A 25,636-nucleotide genomic window follows, 5' to 3' on the forward strand; every position below is an offset into this window, starting at 1 on the left:
CTCTTTTCCCTGCTTCTAATGATGATATCTTATATTGTAGTTCAACATTAAAACCAGGAAATTGAATTTAATGAGATTAACTAGACTACAAAACTTACAATTTTCACTTTTTTTTTTTTTGCAGTACGTGGGCCTCTCACTGTTGTGGCCTCTCCCGTTGTGGAGCATAGGCTCCGGACACACAGGCTCAGTGGCCATGGCTCACGGGCCCAGCCGCTCCGCGGCATGTGGGATCTTCCCGGACCGGGGCACGAACCCGTGTCCCCTGCATCGGCAGGCGGACTCTCAACCACTGCGCCACCAGGGAAGCCCTCCCCCACTTCTATATCTCCCTGTTCCTACACATCCACCCAAGGCTACCACTGACCTGTTTTCTGTCACAATCAATTCACTTTTATTTCCTAGAATTTTATATAAATGAAATCATATTTTATGTACTCATTTTTGAATGATTTTCCACTCAGCACAATTATTGTGAGATTCACTCACTCTTCTTTATATATCAATACTTCTTCCTTTCTGTTGCTGAATAGTGTTCTGCTGAACACTTGAGTTGTTTGTTTTAAGCTGTTACAAGTAGAGCTGCTCTGGGCAGTTGTATACAGATCTTCGTGTAGATATATGCTTTCATTTATTGTTGGTGAATGCATAGGAGTGGAATGGCTGGGTTGTATGGTCGTAGTATGTCTCACTTTTATTTTATATTTATTTATTTATTTATCTATCTATCTATCTATCTATTTATTTATTTATTTATTATTAGTTTCTGCTTTATAACAAAGTGCATCAGTCATACATATACATCTGTTGCCACATCCCTTCCCTCATGCATCTCCCTCCCTCCCACCCTCCGTATCCCACCCCTCCAGGCGGTCACAAAGCACCGAGCTGATCTCCCTGTGCTCTGTGGCTGCTTCCCACTAGCTATCTACCTTACATTTGGTAGTGTATATATGTCCATGCCTCTCTTTCGCTTTGTCACAGCTTACCCTTCCCCCTCCCCATATCCTCAAGTCCATTCTCAAGTGGGTCTGTGTCTTTATTCCCGTTTTACCCCTAGGTTCTTCATGACATTTTTTAAAAAATTCCATATATTTGTGTTAGCATACAGTATTTGTCTTTCTCTTTCTGACATACTTCACTCTGTATGACAGACTCTAGGTCTATCCACCTCATTACAAATAGCTCAGTTTCATTTCTTTTTATGGCTGAGTAATATTCCATTGTATATATGTGCCACATCTTCTTTATCCATTCATCTGATGATGGACACTTAGGTTGTTTCCAGCTCCGGGCTATTGTGAATAGAGCTGCAATGAACATTTTGGTACATGTCTCTTTTTGAATTCTGGTTTTCTCAGGGTATATGCCTAGTAGTGGGATTGCTGGGTCATATGGCAGTTCTATTTTTAGTTTTTTAAGGAACCTCCATACTGTTCTCCATAGTGGCTGTACCAATTCACATTCCCACCAGCAGTGCAAGAGTGTTCCCTTTTCTCCACACCCTCTCCAGCATTTATTGTTTCTAGATTTCTTGATGATGGCCATTCTGACTGGTGTGAGATGATATCTCATTGTAGTTTTGATTTGCATTTCTCTAATGATTAATGATGTTGAGCATTCTTTCATGTGTTTGTTGGCAGTCTGTATATCTTCTTTGGAGAAATGCCTATTTAAGTCTTCTGCCCATTTTTGGATTGGGTTGTTTGTTTTTTTGCTATTGAGCTGCATGAGCTGTTTATAAATTTTGGAGATTTATCCTTTGTCAGTTGCTTCATTTGCAAATATTTTCTCCCATTCTGAGGGTTGTCTTTTGGTCTTGTTTATGGTTTCCTTTGCTGTGCAAAAGCTTTGAAGCTTCATTAGGTCCCATTTGTTTATCTTTGTTTTTATTTCCATTTCTCTAGGAGGTGGGTCCACAAGGATCTTGCTGTGATTTATGTCATAGAGTGTTCTGCCTCTGTTTTCCTCTAAGAGTTTGATAGTTTCTGGCCTTACATTTAGGTCTTTAATCCATTTTGAGCTTATTTTTGTGTATGGTTTTAGAGAGTGATCTAATCTCATACTTTTACATGTCCCTGTCCAGTTTTCCCAGCACCACTTATTGAAGAGGCTGTCCTTTCTCCACTGTACATTCCTGCCTCCTTTATCAAAGATAAGTTGACCATATGTGCGTGGGTTTATCTCTGGGCTTTCTATCCTGTTCCATTGATCTATCTTTCTGTTTTTATGCCAGTACCACACTGTCTTGATTACTGTAGCTTTGTAGTATAGTCTGAAGTCAGGGAGCCTGATTCCTCCAGCTCCGTTTTTCGTTCTCAAGATTGCTTTGGCTATTCGGAGTCTTTTGTTTTTCCAAACAAATTTTGAAATTTTTTGTTCTAGTTCTGTGAAAAATGCCAGTGGTAGTTTGATAGGGATTGCATTGAATCTGTAGATTGCTTTGGCTAGTAGAGTCATTTTCACAATATTGATTCTTCCAATCCAGGAGCATGGTATATCTCTCCATCTATTTGTATCATCTTTAATTTCTTTCATCAGTGTATTATAAATTTCCCCTTTTATGGATGTTAGTATTTGCCTTATGTATTGAGATGCTCCTACGTTGGGTGCATAGATATTTACAATTTTTATATCTTCTTCTTGGATCGATCCCTTTATCGTTATGTAGTGTCCTTCTTTGTCTCTTCTAATAGTCTTTATTTTAAAGTCTATTTTGTCTAAGAACTGCTACTCCAGCTTTCTTTTGATTTCCATTTGGATGGAATATCTTTTTCCATCTCCTTTCAATCTGTATGTGTCTCTAGGTCTGAAGTGGGTCTCTTGTAGACAGCATATATATGGGTCTTGTTTTTGTATCCATTCAGCCACTCTGCGTCTTTTGGTGGGAGCATTTAGTCCATTTACATTTAAGGTAATTATTTATATGTATGTTCCTATTCCCATTTCCTTAATTGCTTTGGGTTCGTTATTGTAGGTATATTCCTTCTGTTGTGTTTCTTGCCTAGAGAAGTTCCTTTAGCATTTGTTGTAAAGCTGGTTTGGTGGTGCTGAACTCTCTCAGCTTTTGCTTGTCTGTAAAGGTTTTAATTTCTCCATCAAATCTGAATGAGATCCTTGCTGGGTAGAGTAATCTTGGTTGCAGGTTTTTCTCCTTCATCACTTTAATTATGTCCTGCCACTCCCTTCTGGCTTGTAGAGTTTCTGCTGAGAGATCAGCTGTTATCCTGATGGGGATTCCCTTGTGTGTTATTTGTTTTTTTATTCCCTTGCTGCTTTTAATATGATTTCTTTGTGTTTAATTTTTGACAGTTTGATTAATATGTGTCTTGGCGTATTTCTCCTTGGATTTATTCTGTATGGGACTCTCTGTGCCTCCTGGACTTGATTAACTATTTCCTTTCCCATATTAGGGAAGTTTTCAACTAGAATCTCTTCAAATATTTTCTCAGTCCCTTTCTTTTTCTCTTCTTCTTCTGGAACCCCTATAATTAGAATGTTGGTGCGTTTAATGTTGTCCCAGAGGTCTCTGAGACTGTCCTCTGTTCTTTTCACTCTTTTTTCTTTATTTTGCTCTGCATCAGTTATTTCCACTATTTTATCTTCCACCTCACTTATCCGTTCTTCTGCCTCAGTTATTCTGCTATTGATCCCATCTAGAGTATTTTTCATTTCATTTATTGCATTTTTAATCGATGCTTGATTCATCTTTAGTTCTTCTAGGTCCTTGTTAACTGTTTCTTGCATTTTGTCTACTCTATTTCCAAGATTTTGGATCTTGGAAATAGAATCTTGGATCAGCTTTACTATCATTATTCTGAATTCTTTTTCAGGTAGACTGCCTATTACCTCTTCATTTGTTAGGTCTGGTAGGTTTTTATCTTGCTCCTTCACCTGCTGTGTGTTCTTCTGTCTTCTCATTTTGCTTATGTTACTGTGTTTGGGGTCTCCTTTTTGCAGGCTGCAGATTCGTAGTTCCCGTTGTTTTTGGTGTCTGTCCCCCGTGGCCAAGGTTGTTTCAGTAGGTTGTGTAGGCTTCCTGGTGGGGGGGACTAATGCTTGTGTTTTGGTGGTTGAGGCTCGATCTTGTCTTTCTGGTGGACAGGTCCACGTCTGGTGGTGTGTTTTGGGGTGCCTGTGGCCTTATTATGTTTTTAGGTAGCCTCTCTGCTAATGGGTGGGGTTGTGTTCCTGCCTTGTTAGTTGCTTGGCATAGGGTGACCAGCACTGTAGCTTGCTGGTCGTTGAGTGAAGCTGGCTGCTGGTGTTGAGATGGAGATCTCTGGGAGATTTTTGCTGCTTGATATTATGTGGAGCTGGGAGGTCTCTTGTGGACCCGTGTCCTGAAGTTGGCTCTCCCACTTCAGAGGCACAGCACTGACTGCTGGCTGCAGCACCAAGAGCCTTTCATCCACCCGGCTCAGAATAACAGGGAGAAAAAGTAGAAAGAAAGAATTAGTAGAAGAAAGAAAGAGAGAGGGAAAGAAAGGAAGAAGGGAAGAAAGGAAGGAAGGAAGAAAGAAAGAAAGGAGGGAGGAAGGATGGAAACAGAGAAAGGAGGGAGGGAGGGAGGAATGAAAGCAAAAGGAAGAGTGAATGGAAGAAGGGAGGGAGGGAGGAAGGAAAGAAAGAAAGGGAGGGAGGGAGGAAGGAAAGAGAAAGAAAGTGGAAAGAAGAAGGGTGGGAGGGAGGGAGGGAGGAAAGAAAAAGAAAGAAGGAAAGGAGGAGCGGAGGGAGGGAGGGAGGAAGGGAAGGTAGGAAAAAAGAGCAGGTAAAGTAAAATAGAATAAAGTATGAAATATAGTAGCGTTATTAAAATTAAAAAGTAATTATTGAAAAAAAAACGGACCGATAGAACCCTGGGACATATGGTGGAAGCAAAGCTATACAGAGAGAATCTTACACAGAAGATTACACATACACATTCACAAAAAGAGAGCAGGGGGGAAAATCAAAAATCTTGCTCTCCAAGTCTACCTCCTCAATTTGGGATAATTCGTTGTAAAAAGAGGAAAAGGGAGTGAAGTCTGAAATCTTGCTCTCTAAGTCCACCTCCTTAATTTGGGATAATTCGTTGTAAAAAGAGGAAAAGGGGGTAAAGTCTTAAATCTTGTCCTCAAAGTCCCACTTCCTCAATTTGGGATGATTCGCTGTCCATTTATGCACTCCACAGACGCAGGGCACATCAAATGGACCGTGGAGCTTTAATCCGCTGCCGCCGAGGCTGCACAGAGAGATTTCCCTGTCTCTTCTCTGCTCTCACAGCTCCCGGGTCTCAGCCTTGGACCTGGCCCCGCCTCTGCGCGTAGGTCGCCGGAGGGCGTCCGTTCTTCGCTCAGACAGGACGGGTTTAAAGGAGCCGCTGATTCGGGGGCTCTGGCTCACTCAGGCAGAGGGGAGGGAGGGGCGCGCAGTGTGGGGCGGGCCTGCGGCGGCAGAGGCCGGCATGACGTTGCAGCAGCCCGAGGCGCTCCGTGCGCTTTCCCGGAAAAGCCGTCCCCGGGTCCCGGGACCCTGGCAGTGGCGGGGTGCACAGGCCCCCCGGAAGGCGGGGCGGACAGTGACCCGCGCTCGCACACAGGCCCCGCGGCAGCGGCGGCGGCAGCAGCAGCCCCAGCGTCCCACGCCCGTCTCCGAGGTCCGCGCCTTTAGCCGCGGCTCGTGCCTGTCTCCGGCGCTTCCCCAAGCAGCCCTCTTAATGCCCTCTCCTCGCTCACCAGGAAACAAAAGGGACAAAAGTCTCTTGCCTCTTCGGCAGCTCCAGACCCTTTCCCTGGACTCCCTCCGGGCTAGCCGTGGTCCACTAACCCCTTCAGGCTCTCTTCCTGCCGCCAGCCCCAGTCCTCTCCCTGCGCTCCGACTGAAAGCCGATACCCGAGCCTCAGCTCCCAGCCCCGCCCGCCCCGGCGGCCGAGCAGACAAGCCTCTCGGGCTGGTGTGTGCCTGAGGGCACCGATCCTCTGTGCCGGAATCTCTCCGCTTTGCCCTCCACACCCGTTGCTGTGCTCTCCTCCGCTACTCCGAAGCTTTCCCCCTCCGCCACCTGCAGTCTCCGCCCGCGAAGGGGCTTGTAGTGTGTGGAAACCTTTCCTCCTTCACGGCTCCCTCCCACTGGTGCAGGTCCCGTCCCTATCCTATTGTCTCTGTTTATTCTTTTTTTCTTTTGCCCTACCCAGGTATGTGGGGAGTTTCTTGCCTTTTGGGGGGTCTGAGGTCTTCTGTCAGCGTTCAGTAGGTGTTCTGTAGGAGTTGTTCCACGTGTAGATGAATTTCTGATGTATCTGTGGGGAGGAAGGTGATCTCCGCGTCTTACTCTTCCGCCATCTTCCTCCGGGGGCCTGTCTCACTTTTAAAGAAACTACCAAACTATTTTCCAGAGTGGCCGAGTGATTTTACATTCCCTTCAGCAATGTATGAGAGTTCCTCCACATCTTCACTAACACTTGGGGTAATCAGTTTTTCAATCTTAGACATTCTAATAGTGTGTGGTAGTATCTCACTGCAGTTTTAATTTGCATTTCCCTAATGACTGATGTTTAACATCTTTTCAGGTGCTTATTTATCATCCGTATATCTTTTTTGGTGAAACGTGTGTTCACCAAATAAATAAAATACTTTGCGTCTTTTTTTTTCAGATTGTTTTTTCTTCTTAGTGAGTTCTGAGAGTTTTTAATAAACTGTGGAGACAAGACCTTTTTCAGATATGTGATTTGCAAATGTTTTTTCCCCCAGCCTGTAGCTGTTCATTTTCTTAACAATGTCTTTGAAGAGCATACGTTGTCAATGTTAGTTTTTCCTTTATGGACATGGTTTTGATGTCAAATCTAAGAAACCTTTGTGTAATTCAAGATCACAATGGTTTCATCCTATGTTTCAGAAGTTTTAAAGTTTTAGGTTTTACCTTTAGGGCTTTCATCCATTTTGAGTTAATTTTTATATATGGTAAGAGGTATGGATCAAAGGTATTTTGTTTTTTTGTTTCTGCATATGATACCCAATTGCTTTAGCACATTTGTTGAAAAGACCATCCTTTCTCTACTTTTACTTCTGTTGAAAATAAACACTGTTCATAAAATTTTTCTGGATGGGTAGCACATTCACATTACTCTTAAAGTACAAAAGGATAAAGTGAAAAATCTCCCAGCCACCCAGTTTCCTTCCTTGAAAATAATGTTGCCAAGTTATTACGATTCATTTTAGAGACTCTATTCAAAAGTGAATACATATGTATACTTCATCGCCCCAACCCTTTTGCACACAAATAGTAAAATACTCTGTATACTCTTCTGAACCTTGACTGTTTTAACCTAATAATAGATATGTTATGATTAAGATAAATATATCTTCAAACAGTATTCCAAACTATGGATATACCATGATTTATTTAGCCAGCCTCTTACTGATGGAATTTTGGTTGTTTCTAGTCTTTTGCTAATAACAAACAATACTTCAGAAAGTAACCTTGTAAACATGCCTTATGTACAAGCTAGTGTATCTGTAGGAAAAAGTACAACTGTGGGTGTAAAGTGATAAACAAAGCCAAATTGTCCTCCATAGGAAAAGGGCACTCCAAAAGCAGCAAAGAAGAATGCCTTTTCCCCACATCTTCCTCAATATTATACTTCCTTATAACTTTTAACCTGTAACGTTAAAAATACTTTAACGTCTTCTGTAAGGATTCAAGAATAGTACAAAAGATGCTAACTTATAAGGTTTTGAAAACCTATTGGATTTTGTTCTAGAAAAGTACATTAGGAAGAATATAGTTTTTATAATTTTACCAGTGTTTATAAAATATTTACAAAAATGAAAAGGCCACTAGCAAAAGTGCTTACAGAAAGGGTCTAAATTGTAGTTAACTCTAGAAGACAAGCTCTAGTACTTTCTATTTTTAAATACCAAACAAAGATGGATGCTCTAGTAAGTTTTCTTTGGAAAGTATTTTCCAGTGTTCAAGTCCTCAGGGCTTCTATTTATGTATTTCTACTTGAAAATCAGGCTTTACCCATTTTACTGTAAATGTTAAGACTATTAGCATTAATTTTTAAAGTGAAACTTAGATTAAAAATCTCAATGGTTACTCTTAAGCCAAATATGACATTTCTGTGTCCAAATCAAAAACTAAGTATGCAGTAGCCAGAATGATGGTTTTGATCTACATCATCAGTTTTTGCTGTTTGTGAAGAAGTTCTTTCCTTGTTGTTACTCACACCTCCAAACGTTATCTTTCTAGATGTTACTACTTTTCTTCATTGTTGTATAAATCTGAAATTTCCTTATGATTTAATTTGTGGCCTTCACTTACCGAAGCCCGGTGAAGAAAATTTGGTGACTCATCATTTTTTAATGGTCTTGAGGCAAGAATGTCTATTTTACCTTCCAGTCTTCCCTCCATGGTTTTAATGGCATTCAAAAGAGTCTTTAGAGAGATCCCAGAGTCTCCAATCTCCTGAGAAGACCTCACAGAAGTCAGGGTAGGTGCAAAGGTCACATGGTGTGTAGGGTTTGGCCTAACACTGGGCAAAACAACTGATGAACTTCGTTCCTTTACATTGTTGACACGGGGCCTATGGCTTTCAAGTAATGTTGAAGATGCAGGCCTCTCTGGAGACTTCCTTCTTCTTGGAAGCATCAGCAATTTAAAAAGACAAAATCAACTAAACCTAGAATTCTTTTTCAGTGAGTGCCCCCTTTACTATGAGAAACAACACAATGTTCTAAATGCAGCTGGCATGGAAGATATACTTAAAAATGTGTTCCTTTGCTTTCAGAATGAAGAAAATACTAGTGTAAAGTATGTCCTCATGAAGAAACAAAGCATATCTAATGAGGTCCCCTTTACCAGTATAGTCAGATTGTTAGAACCCTAGCAGCATTCCATTTGAAGACACATTCTAGTTGCTTGGTTACCAAGGGTATACATACACAAACGTTATAGTTAAAGAAGTTACACATGCTTACACTGTTAAAAATTAAAAATAAATAATGTGATAAATTTGTAAATCATTGAAATGAATCACTTTCTTTTAGCAACATATTCCTGGATTATTTTCTTCACTAAATGTTTTACATATCTTCTTTGTCTAATTTTCTCTGTTCATGTTAAATTGTTATGTGACCTACAAACAGTTTTACGAGTCTCAATAGTCTCAGTCTCAGTAGCCACCATGCTAACAAGTAAGCACCTTCACTACTAATACCTCTTTCAAGTGCGCTATTGCAGGTATATCTTGTTGGCAATGAGTTCTGCATTCGCCTGTAATTAAAAACCCAAAGATACTTGTTCCTCACGTCTGCCGAAAGTTTTCAGGCTCAAATTAAAAAACCACTTCCTCTATGATAGAGATTCTTGATGCTTTCATCATGATGATGTTCCCTATGCATGCTCACAATACAATCTATTTTGTTTCTGAAAGGCATAACCTTCTATTCTATAATAAAGTCTGCCGAGTACATTCCTAATCCTGCAATTAGAGCATGCAAGTTGAATGTCCCAATACTGCTTCAGGCATCTTTATTAATTCTTCTGTGGTTGAGTGGAACCTGTATGTACATCGAGGGTGTTTAAAATATTTTTGATAAATTGAGTCAAGTGAGAGAATATTCATCTTTCTGGGATCATACGGTGAGGTGGGGAGAAAGTCACCAATTTCTTAAAAGCTAATTAAAACAACATAGAAGCAATCTGTTTTATAGCTATTAATCACACCTGAGCATATTTGCCCTCTAGTGCCTTATTCAACTTGCGTAGATGGTCGTTCTGTGAACTGGTTTCAGTAAAAGAATGTAGTTGTTGTTCTAGCTGCTTAACTTTTATCTAGAGGAAAAACAGAAGAATAAAAAAACAAGTCTCATTAACGAAATATATATATATATATATACTCCAAAACAGAAAAAAAAAGATGTCACAAGTTTTGCAGAAAAACAAATCACAGAAAATCCTTAAAACTTGTAAAAAGCGATCCTGTTTTTCTAATGACGCTATTTTAACTAAAATAGCTATTTCAACAAATAAAATAGGCTATAGCCCTATAAATGTACTGAGATAATTCATTTGGTTTATAGCATTTATGGAAACTCCAAATTAACATGACTCATGAATATAACAGTGAGACTTTGTGGGTAAAATATTTCAATTTTAAAGAAATTGTGGTGTCTAGTATTCAAAACCCTTTCTGAGTACGGATAATTAGAATTGTCAATATGTAAGGAGACAAGAGTCTTGTGTTTACCCACAGAGAATTACGAAAGTTGAATTAACAGAATTCTTATAGGCTGAATTATATTTGAAAACTAACTCATAAAGCTGACTACTCACATCTTTCACTTTAAAGAAAAGATGATTTGGGGGAATAAAATCATTAATATTTACTCACAAATCTCCAAATTGTGTGTTTTTCTACATTTTCTTCCTCTTATTCCCAACCCTCTCAATACAAATTGACAATTAACATTACTGAGCCTATCTCTGAATCAGAAAAAAATTCATCCAAAATTTTTAATTTAAATCAACATTTTCCTCTCTCAGTATCTTTCCTTGTTTCCCACCTCTGAAGGGCAAACTCCTCTTGGTTGTAGCCACTGATTGTTTTCAAGAACTGTTAAAATTTGAGTGCTAACACTTAGTTTTTTTTAGAAAGGCTACATGAAAACACATTTTGTCTTAGGAAATCTCTCTTGTTCCATCAGCAGAATCCTTTTTCTCATCTTTGCCTGTTTCTGGTGCTCTTTTCCACAGTGTACAGTATAAAACATGTTCCATGGCTCCCCCTTAAGTGTATTCACTTAAGGTTCAGAATTAGAATGGCTGCCTCTAAAGAGAGGTATTGATGCAACACTTACTCTCATTTTAAACGTAAGCAAACTGCTGTTAACCTTAGAACTCAGTGGAAAATAATGATGAACACTCAAGAATTTTCGATTTGCCTCTCTTCAAACAAAACACAGAATATCCTTGTTCCACAATATTTCTCAGGTAACTTACGCTACCCCCAGCATCAGAGTACTCAATAAAATGCCCTGAAACTTGTCAGATGGCATGTTCTCATCTATAAAGCACTTTACTTTTTATACTGGATTTCTTTTTTGGAAGAACTTCTAATTCAGGACACTGAAATGGGGAAGAACACAGAAGCAAATAAATCCTGCTGCCCTCAGAGATCTGATGTTTCTGTGTCATTAAAATCCAAGTAGCTTCCACAGCTAGCTTACCAGGCAGTCTCAGAAATACCAGTATTTAGGTCAAGGTCATATCCTCCTACTGTTTCAAATGATCTAAATATATATAGATACATATTTTTAAAATTGAGGTATAGTTGAGTTATAATATTATGTAAGTTTCAACTATACAACATAGTGATTCACAATTTTTAAAGATTATACTCCATTTTTAGTTATTATAAAATATTGGCTATATTCCATGTAATGTACAATATATCCTTGTAGCTTATTTTATACACAGTAGTCTGTACTTCTTAATCTCCTACCCTAATATTGCCCCTTACATATATTTTCTAATATAAAACTATAAAAACATAACACTATAGAAACTGTGAGACACCTAAGAAATGGATGAAAAGGAACTTTTTTCTTTTTTTTTGTGGTACACGGGCCTCTCACTGTTGTGGTCTCTCCCGTTGCGGAGCACAGGCTCCAGATGTGCAAGCTCAGCGGCCATGGCTCACGGGTCCAGCCACTCCGCGGCATGTGGGATCTTCCCGGGCCGGGGCACGTATCCGCGTCCCCTGCATCGGCAGGCAGACTCTCAACCACTGCGCCACCAGGGAAGCCCGGAACTTATTTTTATGTGTTTTATAATGCAAGTATTCTAAATTAATGTTATTAATAAATTTCCTAGGTTTTTTCTTCTTCGATACATATGATAAGTTGGAAATAAAGTAGGACAAGCCTACAACGTTACTCCAAAGTTCGAAATGAGCTACAGAGTTGAAACAACCTAAACTGCCAGAGTTATGTATTTTGACTAGAAGTATGAAAATACATTTATAAAACTGATAATTTCAGCACAGCGCCCTTAATAATATTCATATAATTCCATGAAGCAATTCAAATCAAAGAAGTACAACAACAATCAACATGGATGGATCTCTCAATTATAATGCTGGGTGAAAGAAACAAGACACACAAAAACTATATACTGTATTATTATATAAAGTTCAAAAATTAATCTGGGGTATTAGAAGTCAGGATGATGGATAGTAACATCATGGGGGACAGTGACTGAAAAAGGCTATGAAATGGGTTCTGGGTGCTGGGAATATTCTGTGTGCCAGTCACATGGTTACCTGTACTTTGTGAAAATCCATTAACTGTATCCTGTGTACTTTTCTGTACAATATTTTACAGTTCAATAATAATTTATTAAAACAAAACAAACAAAACCTTTAAATAATCTCTAAATTAAGGTCACAAATGCAGCTGCTCCTAAGGGGCTAGGCAGCTAACATAATATTTGAATCCAGTTGGTATAAGAGTGATGGGGCCAGTGGTAGATTAAAGTGAGCATAAAGCACTAACTAACATATGTTTAATGACAAGAAAAAGGTGTTGGGCTTCCCTGGTGGTGCAGTGGTTAAGAATCCTCCTGCCAATGCAGGGGACACGGGTTCGATCCCTGGTCCAGGACGATCCCCTATGCTGTGGAGCAACTAAGCCTGTGCACCACAACTACTGAGCCTGCGCTCTAGAACCTGCGAGCCACAACTACTGAAGCCCACGAGCCTACAGCCCGTGCTCTGCAACGAGAAGCCACCGCAATGAAAAGCCCACGCACCACAACGAAGAGTAGCCCCAGCTCACAGGAACTAGAGACAGCCCTGCATGCAGCAATGAAGACCCAATGCAGCCAAAAATAAATAAAATAAATGTATTTTAAAAATGTTGGAAATCTTTCAGGCATATATAGCAACATCCCTTCTATTCATCACTCAACTTAAAAAGAATAAAACATTACTAATATAGTTGAAACCCTCTGTGTAGCCTAATCCAACTAAATCTCTTCTATCCTGGAGTTAACTACTATCCTGAATTTGGTGTTTTATCATTCCTATTCCTTTTAAATAATTTTACTATAAATGTATCCCTCAACAGTATGTAGTATTATTTTATGAGATTCATCCATGTTAACACATGTCACTCTACATCCTCTTATATAGACTGCTTTCTAAACTGGTATAATTACTTTTAGGAGAAATTTGAAAAACTCCAGTAAATTTCAATTTATGTACATCATGCAACCCAGCAATTCTCCTCCTAAGAATTATACCTAGAATAGAGAATATTTTGGATGAGAACAAAGACATGTGCAAGAATTCATCATATCAGCATTATTTGCAAACAACTGAAAACTGCTTAAATTTCCATCAACATAAGAAAGGATAGATATATTTGGGCATATTTAGATAATGCAATAGTATACAGCACCATATATGAAACTGAAATCACGTTTGAGTGTGAGGCGACAGTTTCTGACAGTCTGCATTAACACGTAAAACCCGGTATTTACATCATTAAGTCAATTTTGACAATGCAATATTTTATCTAATATGGTTCATATGTAATATTTTAATCGATTATAATCCAATTGAGAGAACACACAGCAGACTATTGTTTTGATTACATTTAATATGTAGCTCTTCTTGTAGATTATCTTGTGAGAGTAATATGCTATACATTTACAATAGCCAAGACATAGAAGCAACCAAGATATGCATCGATAGAGGAATGGTAAAGAAGATGTGTGTGTGTATATATGTATGTATGTGTGTGTGTGTGTGTGTGTGTATATATATATATATATACATATATACACACACACACAATGGTCTATTACTCAGCCATAAAAAAGAATGAACTAATGCCATTTGCAGAAACATGGATGGCCCTAGAGATTATCATACTAAGTGAAGTAAGTCAGACAGAGAAAGAAAAATACCATATGATATCACTTATATGTGGACTCTAAAATATGACACAAATGAACTTATTTACAAAACAAACAGACTCATAGGCATAAAAAACAAACTTATGGTTACCAAAGGAGAGAGTGGGGGTGAAGATAAATTAGGAGTTTGGGAGTGGCAGATGCAAGCTACTGTGTATAAAATAAACAACAAGGTCCTACTATGTAGCACACGGAGCTATATTTAATATTTTTAAATAAAGTATAATGGAAAAGAATATGAAAAAGTGCATATATACACACACACATATATAAAACTGAACCACTTTGCTGTACACCAGCAACTAACACAAGATTGTCAATTAAAAAAGAAAATAATGTGCTATATAAGAGCACTTTCCCTTGGGCTGATGAGGTCAGTGCCTTTTGGAATGTGCCAACCCAAGGCATGACATAAAAACACCAGTGAATCAATAGTTTCAAAAGTGTTTCACCTTTCAAAGGCTATCAAAAAGCTTCAGCCCTTATTACAGGAATATGGACAGAAAAAAAGGCATGTATTTTCCTTAAGATTATAAGGATGATCTCTAACATGTAATCAAGGTTTAAAAGGTTAGAGAGGTAACATCAGACTCACTAATAAATCTTAAAATGTATTCCACTCCCAGCTAAAGTTTGGCATCAAGGGTTTAAGATTTGGCTATGAGTATTTAAGAGTTTTCTCACACACTTAAAAATATACTTAATTTCTCTTGGGAAAGCTAAAAGCAGGTCAAAATCATGGGCCACAGCTTCTATGAGATGATTAGTTTCACAAAGGAGAAAGTATATACCCAGCCTATTACACTGATCACTTTTCCCAGTGAGAAGTAAATAAGAGAGGTGTACTTCCCCAGCTCATTTCATAGGTGAATAAGATGAAACGAGAAAATTAAGACTTGTGCAAGGTTACACAAGTATAGATGATTATACTTAAGTGCATTGCTGCCTCTGGAAAATATTAATTAAAAGCACACAAATAGTGGCCAAATAGCTTTATCTTTTTTTTTTTTTTTTTTTTTTTGTGGTACGCGGGCCTCTCACTGTTGTGGCCTCTCCCGTAGCAGAGCACAGGCTCCGGACGTGCAGGCTCAGTGGCCATGGCTCACGGGCACAGCCGCTCTGAGGCATGTGGGATCTTCCCGGACTGGGGCACGAACCCGTGTCCCCTGCATCGGCAGGCGGACTCTCAACCACTGCACCACCAGGGAAGCCCAGCTTTATCTTTTTACTGGACAACATACTGTTTCACAACCATGGTTTATCAACTGTCTTTCAGATCACCTGCCATTTCTGGGCTGGATCTTGTCTGCTAACCCTATGGTAAGTCCCTTGGGAAGATGAGATAAGATTAACACTGAGGTGTTCGGCAAATCTCTAGGGAGATTACTTATTCAGTCAGCTCTATAGCTGCCAAGCCTAACCAGACTTCACTTCTTACCATTCAGTCCTGTGGTGCTCAACTATGGGTGCACATTGGAATCAACGGGGATTTAAAAAGTATTGAAGCCTATGACTTATTTCCTGAGATTCTGATTTAATTGTTCTGGGGTGCAAGCCCGGTCATGGGGAGTTTTCCCTTTATATTTTATTATGAAAAAATTTAAATATACAGAAAAATTGAAATGTGCATACACCTGCCATTCAAATTCAACCATTAACGTTTTTATACTTACTTATCATATATCCATCCATCATTTCCTGTATCGATCTACCAAACTATTTTCTTTTTTCTTTTTTTAATGATTCATTTCAAAGTAAATGGCAGACATCATATACTTCCTAGCATGAAGAGTTTTTAAAATTCCCCAGGGGATCCTACTGTGTAGCTAAGGCTGAGGACCACTAATTTAGACTTCAGTGTTTCTACTGAAGTTGGTTTAAGGCAGGTCTAGCCTTATTAGTGGCAAGCTTCCTGCTCTGAGGACACTTTCGGGACAAAACTCACATGGAGTGAAAGAACAGTATCATCTCATGCACAAGTCAATTCTATTGCCTTGCATCTCAATTTCCAGGGTTATTTCTTTTTAGGAATGTTATAAAAATTTTTCAAAAAGGAAAACATATGCGATGGAGGGAATCAAGATGGTGGAGTAGGATGATGCTGAGCTCACCTACCCCTACAAACAAATCAAAAACACATCTATATGTGTAGCAGCTCTCAGTGAAAACAAACTGGAGACTGGCAGGAAGATGTCTACAACCAAGGCTGCAAAGAAAGATCCACAGATTTTGGTAGGAAGGGAGAAGTGATCAGGTCGGGACCTATGTCCCTAGTAGGGATACAGAAGAGGAGGGGATATCACAGGTTCAGAGATCCTCCCTGGGGATTTTGGGGCTTGAACCACATATTAGGAACCCCAGTCCTGGGGACCAACAATGGAAAGATGAATCCCACTAGCTGGTTTGAAAATCAGTGGGACATACCAGAGAACTGTAAGAACCCGAGACTCCGCTCCTGAAGAGTGCACACACGCTTGCTTACTCCCAGGAACAATGGAGAGGAAACAGATTAAAAATGGCCTGGGGCTCTGGCTGGTTTCCCAAGACCACCCCAACAGCTGCCCTAGCCTGCACGGATGCCAGCTCCAGCCCCTCTTGCTCTGGAGCAGCACTGGGAGCAGCTCCGCACTAGGTAAAGGCTGCCACTGTCAAGGAGGATAAGCACTTGGGGGAGATGGAGCAGTTCAGACTGGGCCCTGCATCTGAATAGGGTGAGGGCAATCATTACCAGTGTGTGCAGAAGTGGTGGGGCAGGAGCTACCTGGAACTCCTACTGATGTGCTGGGACCATCCCAGTGCATACCCCAGCCCATGCCAGGCACCTACTCTGGACCCTTTTGCTCTGATTCAGCTGCCCACTAGGGCAAAGGCTGCCATTGCTTTAGGGGCGAGGGAGTGCACAGTTAAGAGAGAACAAAACCAGCCTGCAGCTGACCCTTAGGCTTCTGCTCCAGCACCTTGATACCTGGCCCTACACCTGATAGGGTGGCTATAGCCATTGAGCAGAGCAGAAATGCCAGCTCACACCTGGCTCTGGCTCTAGCCCCTCCATCTCTGGCCCTACCTCCCACCAAGGTGGTAACTGCCAGCACACCCTGGGGGAAGATGTAACCTGTGCTCACTTCAGATTCAGCTCTCCCAACAAAGCCACTGGACACGAGCAGACTGCACAGGGACACTCCCACACAAGGACACCCCTTTAAGTTTGGGATAAGTAACTTTTACCTAGAGATACAGAAAGTAAAGCAAAATGAGAGATAAAAGAATGTATTTGAAACAAAAGAACAAAAAACAACCCTGAATAAAACAACTAATGAAATAGAGATAAATAATTTACCAGATATAGAGGTCCAAGCATTAGTAATAAGAATGCTAACTGAACTTGGGAAAAGAATAGATGAGCAGAGTAAGAATTTTAACAAGGGACTAGAAAATATAAAAAAGAACCAGTTGGAGCTGAAAATCATAATAACTGAAATGAAAAGTACACTAAAGGACTTCCCAGGTTGCGCAGTGGTTGAGAGTCTGCCTCCCGATTCAGGGGACACAGGTTCGTGCCCCGGTCCGGGAGGATCCCACATGCCGTGGAGTGGATGGTTCCGTGGGCCATGGCCGCTGGGCCTGCGCGTCCGGAGCCTGTGCTCGGCTGCGGGAGAGGCCACAACAGTGAGAGGCCCACGTACCACAAAAAAAAAAGTACACTAAAAGGAATTAATAACAGACTAGGAGATACAGAAGAATGCATAAGTAATCAGGAAGATACAATATTGGAAATCACCAATTCAGAAGAGCAAAAAGGAAAACAAATTTTAAAAAATGAGGATAGTTGAAGGAACCTCTGGGACAACATTCCCATTTTAGGGGTCCTAGAAGGAGAAGAGCAAGAGAAGAAGGTTAAAAATGTATTTGATGAAATTATGGCTGAAAAAATTTATTCCTGAGGATGAAGAAAGAAACAGATTTCTAGGTATAGGAAGTACAAAGAGTTCCAAATAAGATGAACCTAAAAAGACCCACACCAAGACATATAATTAAAATGGCAAAAGTTAATGAGAGAATTTTAAAGGCAGCAAGAAAAAAAAATAAAGAGTAACATACAAAGGAACCTCCGTAAGGCTATCAGCTGATTTTTCCATAGAAACTTGGCAGGTCAGAAGGGAGTGGCATGATATATTTAAAGTATTGAAAGGGAAAAACCCACAAGCCAGAATCCTCTACCCAGCAAAATTATTATTCAGAATTGAAAGAGAGATGAACAACTTCTCAGAGAAGCAAAAACTAAGAGAGCTCATCTAACTGATGTCACAAGTGTTAAAGGGTCTTCTCTAAGTGGAAAAGGCTACAAGAAGAATTATAGGAAAGGAAAATCCCACTAGTAAAGGCAAATATAAGATAAAGGTTGTGGATCAACTACTTAAGTAAGCTAGTAGAAGATTAAGAGACAAAAATTATAAAATCAACCATAACTACAATAAATAGTTAAGGGATAGACATGAATATGTAAAATATGACATTGAAAACACAAAATGTGGGGGGAGGGAATAAAAAATGTAGCTTTTTAAAAGTGTATAAATGTATCTGAACTTAAATGACTATCGGTTTAAAATAAGCACATAAAGTTCTAGGTCAACATATATGAACTCCACAGTAACCACAAATAAAAAACCTACAATAGATACACAGAAACTAGAGAAAAGAATACAAGCACACCACTAAAGAAAATCATCAAACCACAAGGGAAGGAAGTAAAAGAAGAAGATAACAGAGAAGATCTATAAAAACAACCAGAAAACTAGTGACAAAATGGCAATAAGTACACACTTATCAATAATCACTTTAAATATCAATGGGCTAGGGCCTCCCTGGTGGCGCAGTGGTTGGGAGTCCGCCTGCCGATGCAGGGGATACGGGTTCTTGCCCCGGTCTGGGAGGATCCCATATGCCGTGGAGCGGCTGGGCCCGTGAGCCATGGCCGCTGGGCCTGCGCATCCAGAGCCTGTGCTCCACAACGGGAGAGGCCACAACAGTGAGAGGCCCGCATACCGCAAACAAAAAAAAAAAAAAAAAAAAATCAATGGGCTAAATGCTCCAGTCAAAAGACATAGAGTGGCTGACTGGATAAAAATGAAGACCCATCTATATGCTGCCTGCAAGAGACACATCTCAGAGACACACACACAGCCTGAAAGTGAGGGGATGGAAAAAGATAGTTCATGTAAATGGAAGAGAAAAAAAAGCTGAGGTAGCAATACTCATAGCAGACAAAGTAGACTTTAAAATAAAGTCTATAACAAAAGACAACAAACAGCATTATATAATAATAAAGGGATCTGTACAAGAATAGGATTAACTTTCATTAACATATATGTACATAAAACAGGTGAACCTAATCAGGAGCATCTAAACATATAGAGCAAATATTAACAGACATAAAGGGAGAAAATGACAACAATACAATAATAGTACGGGACTTTAACACTCCACTTGTATCGATGGACAGAAAATCAATAAGGAAACAGTGGTCTTAAATGGCACATTAGACCAGTTGGACTTAATAGATATCTACGGGACTTTCGTCCAAAAACAGAAGAATACACATTCTTTTTAAATGCATATGGGGGATTCCCTGGTGGCACAGTGGTTGGGAGTCCACCTGCCAATGCAGGGGACACAGGTTCGAGCCCTGGCCTGGGAAGATCCCACATGCCACGGAGCAACTAAGCCCATGCGCCACAACTGCTGAACCTGCGCTCTGGAGCTCGCGTGCCACAACTACTGAAGGCCGTGCACCTAGAGCCCGTGCTCCACAAGAGAAGCCACAGCAATGAGAAGCCTGCACACCACAATGAAGAACAGCCCCTGCGTGCCACAACCAGAGAAAGCCTGCGCACAGCAATGAAGACCCAATGCAGCCAAAAATTTTAAAAAATAATAAATAAATAAAATTTAAATGCATATGGAATGTTTTCCAGGATAGATCACACGCTAGGTCATAAAACAAGTCTCAACAAATTGAAGAGAACAGAAATTATATCAAGCATTTTTTTAAGAACACAATGGTATGTAACTAGAAATCAACTACAGGAAGAAAAATGGGAAAACCACAAACATGTGGAGCCTACACAACATGCTATTACAATCTATGGGTAGGTAAAGAAATCAAAGAGGAAATCAGAAAATACCTTGAAACAAATGAAAATAAAAACACAACTTTCCAAAATAAATGAGATGCAGCAGAAACAGTCCTAAGAGGGAAGTTTATGGTGACACAGGACTACCTCAAGAAAAAAGAAAAATTTCAAATGAACAACCTAACATACCATCTAAAGGAATTAGAAAAAGAACAAAGCCCAAAGTCAGCAAAAGGAAGGAAATAATAAAGATCAGAGAGGAAATAAATGAAAAGGAGACTAAAAAAAAACACCAATAGAAAGGATCAATGAAACTAAGAGCTGGTTTTTTGAAAAGATAAATAAAATCAATAAGCCTTCAGCCAGGCACTTTAAGAAAAAAAGACAGAGGACACAAATGAACAAAATAATACCTGAAAGAGGAGAAATTACAACTGATATCACAGAGGTACAAAAAAACATCAGAAGAGAATACTATGAACAGCTATATGCCAACAAATTGGACAACGTAGAAGAAATGGATAAATTTCTAGAAACATACAATCTTCCAAGACTGAATGAGGAAGAAAGAGATAATCTGAACAGACTGATCACTAGTAGTGGAATTGAATTAGTAATCAAAAAACTCCCAGCAAACAAAAGTCCAGGACCTGACAGCTTCACAGGGAAATTCTATCAATAACAAACATATAAGAAGAGCTGATACCTATCCTTCTCAAACTACTCCAAAAAACTGAACAGAAGGGAACACTCCCAAATTCATTCTATGAGCCTACGATTATCCTGATACCAAAATCAGACAAAGACACCACAAAAAAAGAGAAAATTACAGGCCAACATCTCTGATTAATATAGTTGCAAAAATCCCCAACAAAATATTAGAAAACTGAATTCAACAATTATAAAAAGGATTATATACCGTGATCAAGCGGGATTTATGCCAGGGATGCAAGGATGGTTTAATACCTACAAATTAATCAATGTGATATACCACATTAACAAAAGAAAGGATAAAAATCACATGATCATCTCAACAGATGTAGAAAAAGTATTTGACAAACTTCAACAAACATTCATAATACAAACTTTCATCAAAGTTGGTATAGATGAAACATATCTCAACATAAATAAAGGCCACTTATGACAAACCGACAGCTAACATCATACACAGTGTTGGAAAGCTGAAAGCTTTTCCTCTAAAATCAGAAACAAGGCAAGGATGCCTACTCTTCCCATTTATATTTTACACAGTATTGGAAATCCTAGACACAGGAATCAGACAAGAAAAAGAAATAAAAGGCATCAAACTGGAAGGGAAAAGGTAAATCTGTCACTATTTGCAGATGACATTATACTTATATATAAAACCCTAAAGTCTCCACCAAAAAACTATTAGAATAAATTAATTCAGTAAAGTTGCAGGATACAAGATTAATATACAGAAGTCTGTTGCTTTTCTATACTCTTACAATGAACAATCACAAAGAGAAAGCAAAACAATCCTGTTTAAAATCACACCAAAAGAATAAAATACCTAGGAATGATCTTAACCAAGAAGGTGAAAGACCTATACTCTCCAAAACTAAAAAACACTGGTGAAGGAAATTAAAGATGATATAAGGAAAGGGAAAGATATCCCATGTTCACAGAAATTTTGGTAAAATGTCCATACTACACAAAGCAATCTACAGATTTAATGCAATCCCTATCAAAAACCCATGGCATTTTTCACAGAACTAGAATAATCATAAAATTTATATTGAACCACAAAAGATCCTGAATAGCCAAAGCAATCTTGAGAAAAATGAACAAAGTTGGAGTTAACATATGCTCCCTGACTTCAGACTATACTACAAAGCTACAGTAATCAAAATAGTATGGTACTGGAATAAAAAGAGACACATAGATCAATGGAACAATGGAACAAAACAGAGAGTCCAGAAAGAAACCCACACATATATGGTCAATTATTTTACAACAAAGGAACCAAGAATGGGAAAAAGGTAGTCTCTTCAATAAACTGTGTTGTGGAAAGTGGACAGGCACTTGACAAAGAAAGAAAATGGACCACTAACTTATACCATTTACAAAAATTAACTTGAAATGGATTAAAGACTTGAATGTAAGACCTGAAACCACAAGACTCCTAGAAGAAAACACAGAACACTCTTTGACATACATTGTAGCAATCTTTCTTTGGTTCTTTCTCCTAAGGCAAAGGAAACAAAGGCAAAAATAAAACAAATGGGACCTAATTAAGCTTAAAACCTTTTGCACAGCAAAGAAAACCATTGACAAAATGAAAAGACAACCTATTGAGTGGGAGAAAATGTTTGCAAATGGAATGACTGATAAGGGGTTAATATCCAAATTACATAAACAGCTAATACAACTCAAAATCAAAAAACCCAAACACCCCAATTAAAAAAATGGTCAGAAAACCTGAACAGACGTTTCTTCAAAGAAGATGTACAGAGGGCCAACATGCACATGAAAAGATGCTCAACACTGCTTATCATCAGGGAAATGCAAATCAAAACCACAATGAGATATCACCTCACACCTGTCAGAATGGCTATCATCAAAAAGACCACAAATAACAAACATTGGCAAGGATGTGGAGAAAAGGGAACCATAGTGCAATGTTGGTGGGAATGTAAATTGTTGCAGCCATATGGAAAACAGTATGGAGGTTCCTTAAAAAACTAAAAATAGAACTACCATATGATCCAGCAATTTCTCCCAAGTATATATCTGAAGAAAATGAAAATACTAATTCAAAAACCCCAATGTTCAATAATAGTGGGGGACTTTAACACCTCACTTACACCAATGGACAGATCATCCAAACAGAAAATTAATAAGGAAACACAAGCGTTAAATGACACAATAGACCAGATAGATTTAATTGATATTTATAGGACATTCGATCCAAAAACAGCAGATTACACTTTCTTCTCAAGTGCGCATGGAACATTCTTCAGGATAGATCACATCTTGGTTCACAAATCAAGCCTCAGTAAATTTAAGAAAATTGAAATCATATCAAGCATCTTTTCTGAGCAAAACGCAATGAGATTAGACATCAATTACAGGGAAAATTACATAAAAAACCACAAACACATGGAGGCTAAACAATACATTACTAAATAACCAAGAGATTACTGAAGAAATCAAAGAGGAAATCAAAAAATACCTAGAGGAAATGACAATGAAAACATGAGGATCAAAAACCTATGGGATGCAGCAAAAGCAGTTCTAAGAGGGAAGTTTATAGCTATACCAGCCTACCTCAAGAAACAGGAAAAATCTCAAATAAACAATCTAACCTTACACCTAAAGGAACTAGACAAAGAACAACAAACAAAATCCAAAGTTAGCAGCAGGAAAGAGTTCATGAAGCTCAGAGCAGAAATAAATGAAATAGAAACAAAGAACACAACAGCAAAGATCAATAAAACTAAAAGCTGGTTCTTTGAAAAGATAAACAAAATTGATAAACCATTAGCCAGACTCATCAAAAAAGGAGGGAGAGGACTCAAATCAATAAGATTAGAAATGAAAAAGGAGAAGTTAGTTACAACAGACACCGCAGAAATACAAAGTATCCTAAGAAACTACTACAAGCAACTCTATGCCAATAAAATGGACAACCTGGAAGAAATGGACAAATTCTTCGAAAGGTATAACCTTCCAAGTCTGAACCAGGAAGAAATAGAAAATATGAACAGATCAATCACAAGTAATGAAATTGAAACTGTGATTAAAAATCTTCCAACAAACAAAAGTCCAGGACCAGATGGCTTCACAGGTGAATTCTATCAAACATGTAGAGAAGAGCTAACACACATCCTTCTCAAACTCTTCCAAAAATTGCAGAGGGAGGAACACTCCCAAACTCATTCTATGAGGCCACCATCACCCCGATAACAAAACCAGACAAAGATACTACAAAAAAAAGAGAAAATTTCAGACCAATATCACTGATGAATATAGATACAAAAATCTTCAACAAAATACTAGCAAACAGAATCCAACAACACATTAAAAGAATCATACACCATGATCAAATGGGATTTATCCCAGGGATGAAAGGATTCTTCAATATATGCAAATCAATCAATGTGATACACCATAGTAAAAATTTGAAGAATAAAAACCATATGATCACCTCAATAGATGCAGAAAAAGCTTCTGACAAAATTCAACACCCATTTATGATAAAAACTCTCCAGAAAGTGGGCATAGAGGGAACTTTCCTCAACATAATAAAAGCCATATATGACAAACCCACAGCAAACATCATTCTCAGTGGTGAAAAACTGAAAGCATTTCCTCTAAGATCAGGAACAAGGATGTCCACTCTCACCACTATTATTCAACATAGTTTTGGAAGTCCTAGCCACAGCAATCAGAGAAGAAAAAGAAATAAAAGGAATACAAATTGGAAAAGAAATAAAACTGTCACTGTTTGCAGATGACATGATACTATACAGAGAGAATCCTAAAGATGCCACCAGAAAACTACTACAGCTAATCAATGAATTTGGTAAAGTTGCAGGATACAAAATTAATGCACAGAAATCTCTTGCATTCCTATACACTAATGATGAAAAATCTGAAAGACAAATTAAGGAAACACTCCCATTTACCACTGCAACAAAAAGAATAAAATACCTAGGAATAAATCTACCTAGGGAGACAAAACACCTGTATGCAGAAAACTATTAAGACACTGATGAAAGAAATTAAAGATGATACAAACAGATGGAGAGATATACCATGTTCTTGGATTGGAAGAATCAATAGTGTGAAAATGACTATGCAACACAAAGCAATCTACAGATTCAATGCTATCGTTATCAAATTACCAATGGCATTTTTTACAGAACTAGAACAAAAAAATCTTAAAATTTGTATGGAGACACAAAAGACCCTGAATAGCCAAAGCAATCTTGAGGGAAAAAAACGGAGCTGGAGGAATAGACTCCCTGACTTCAGACTATACTACAAAGCTACAGTAATCAAGACAATATGGTACTGGCACAAAAACAGAAATATAGATCAATGGAACAAGATAGAAAGCCCAGAGATAAACCCATGCACCTATGGTCAACTAATCTATCACAAAGGAGGCATGGATATACAATGGAGAAAAGACAGTCTCTTCAGTAAGTGGTGCTGGTAAAACTGGACAGCTACATGTAAAAGAATGAACTTAGAACACTCCCTAACACAAAAATAAACTCAAAATGGATTCAAGACCTAAACGTAAGACTGGACACTATAAAACTCTTAGAGGAAAACCTAGGCAGAACACTCTGACATAAATCACAGCAAGATGTTTTTTGATCCACCTCCTAGAGTAATGGAAATAAAAACAAAAATAAACAAATGGGACCTAATGAAACTTAAAAGCTTTTGCACAGCAAAGGAAACCATAAACAAGAAGAAAAGACAACCCTCAAAATGGGAGAACAAATCAACGGACAAAGGATTAATCTCCAATATATATAAATAGCTCATGCAGCTCAATATTAAA

The 25,636-nt window shown here is 38.7% G+C and overlaps 1 pseudogene across 1 annotated transcript in view; it reads right to left on the bottom strand.

Annotated features, from left to right (window-relative positions):
- LOC309809475 (coiled-coil domain-containing protein 150-like) overlaps positions 1 to 25,636 on the bottom strand; it is a 94,986-nt pseudogene that overhangs the window by 19,689 nt on the left and 49,661 nt on the right. Inside the window, exon 15 of the transcript in view lies at positions 9,710 to 9,817. The product of the transcript in view is annotated as a coiled-coil domain-containing protein 150-like (transcript). The remainder of the gene's footprint in view (positions 1 to 9,709; positions 9,818 to 25,636) is intronic.

Source organism: Mesoplodon mirus (genome assembly GCF_964341445.2).
Source record: "Mesoplodon mirus genome assembly, chromosome: 8".
Taxonomy (NCBI): domain Eukaryota; kingdom Metazoa; phylum Chordata; class Mammalia; order Artiodactyla; family Ziphiidae; genus Mesoplodon; species Mesoplodon mirus.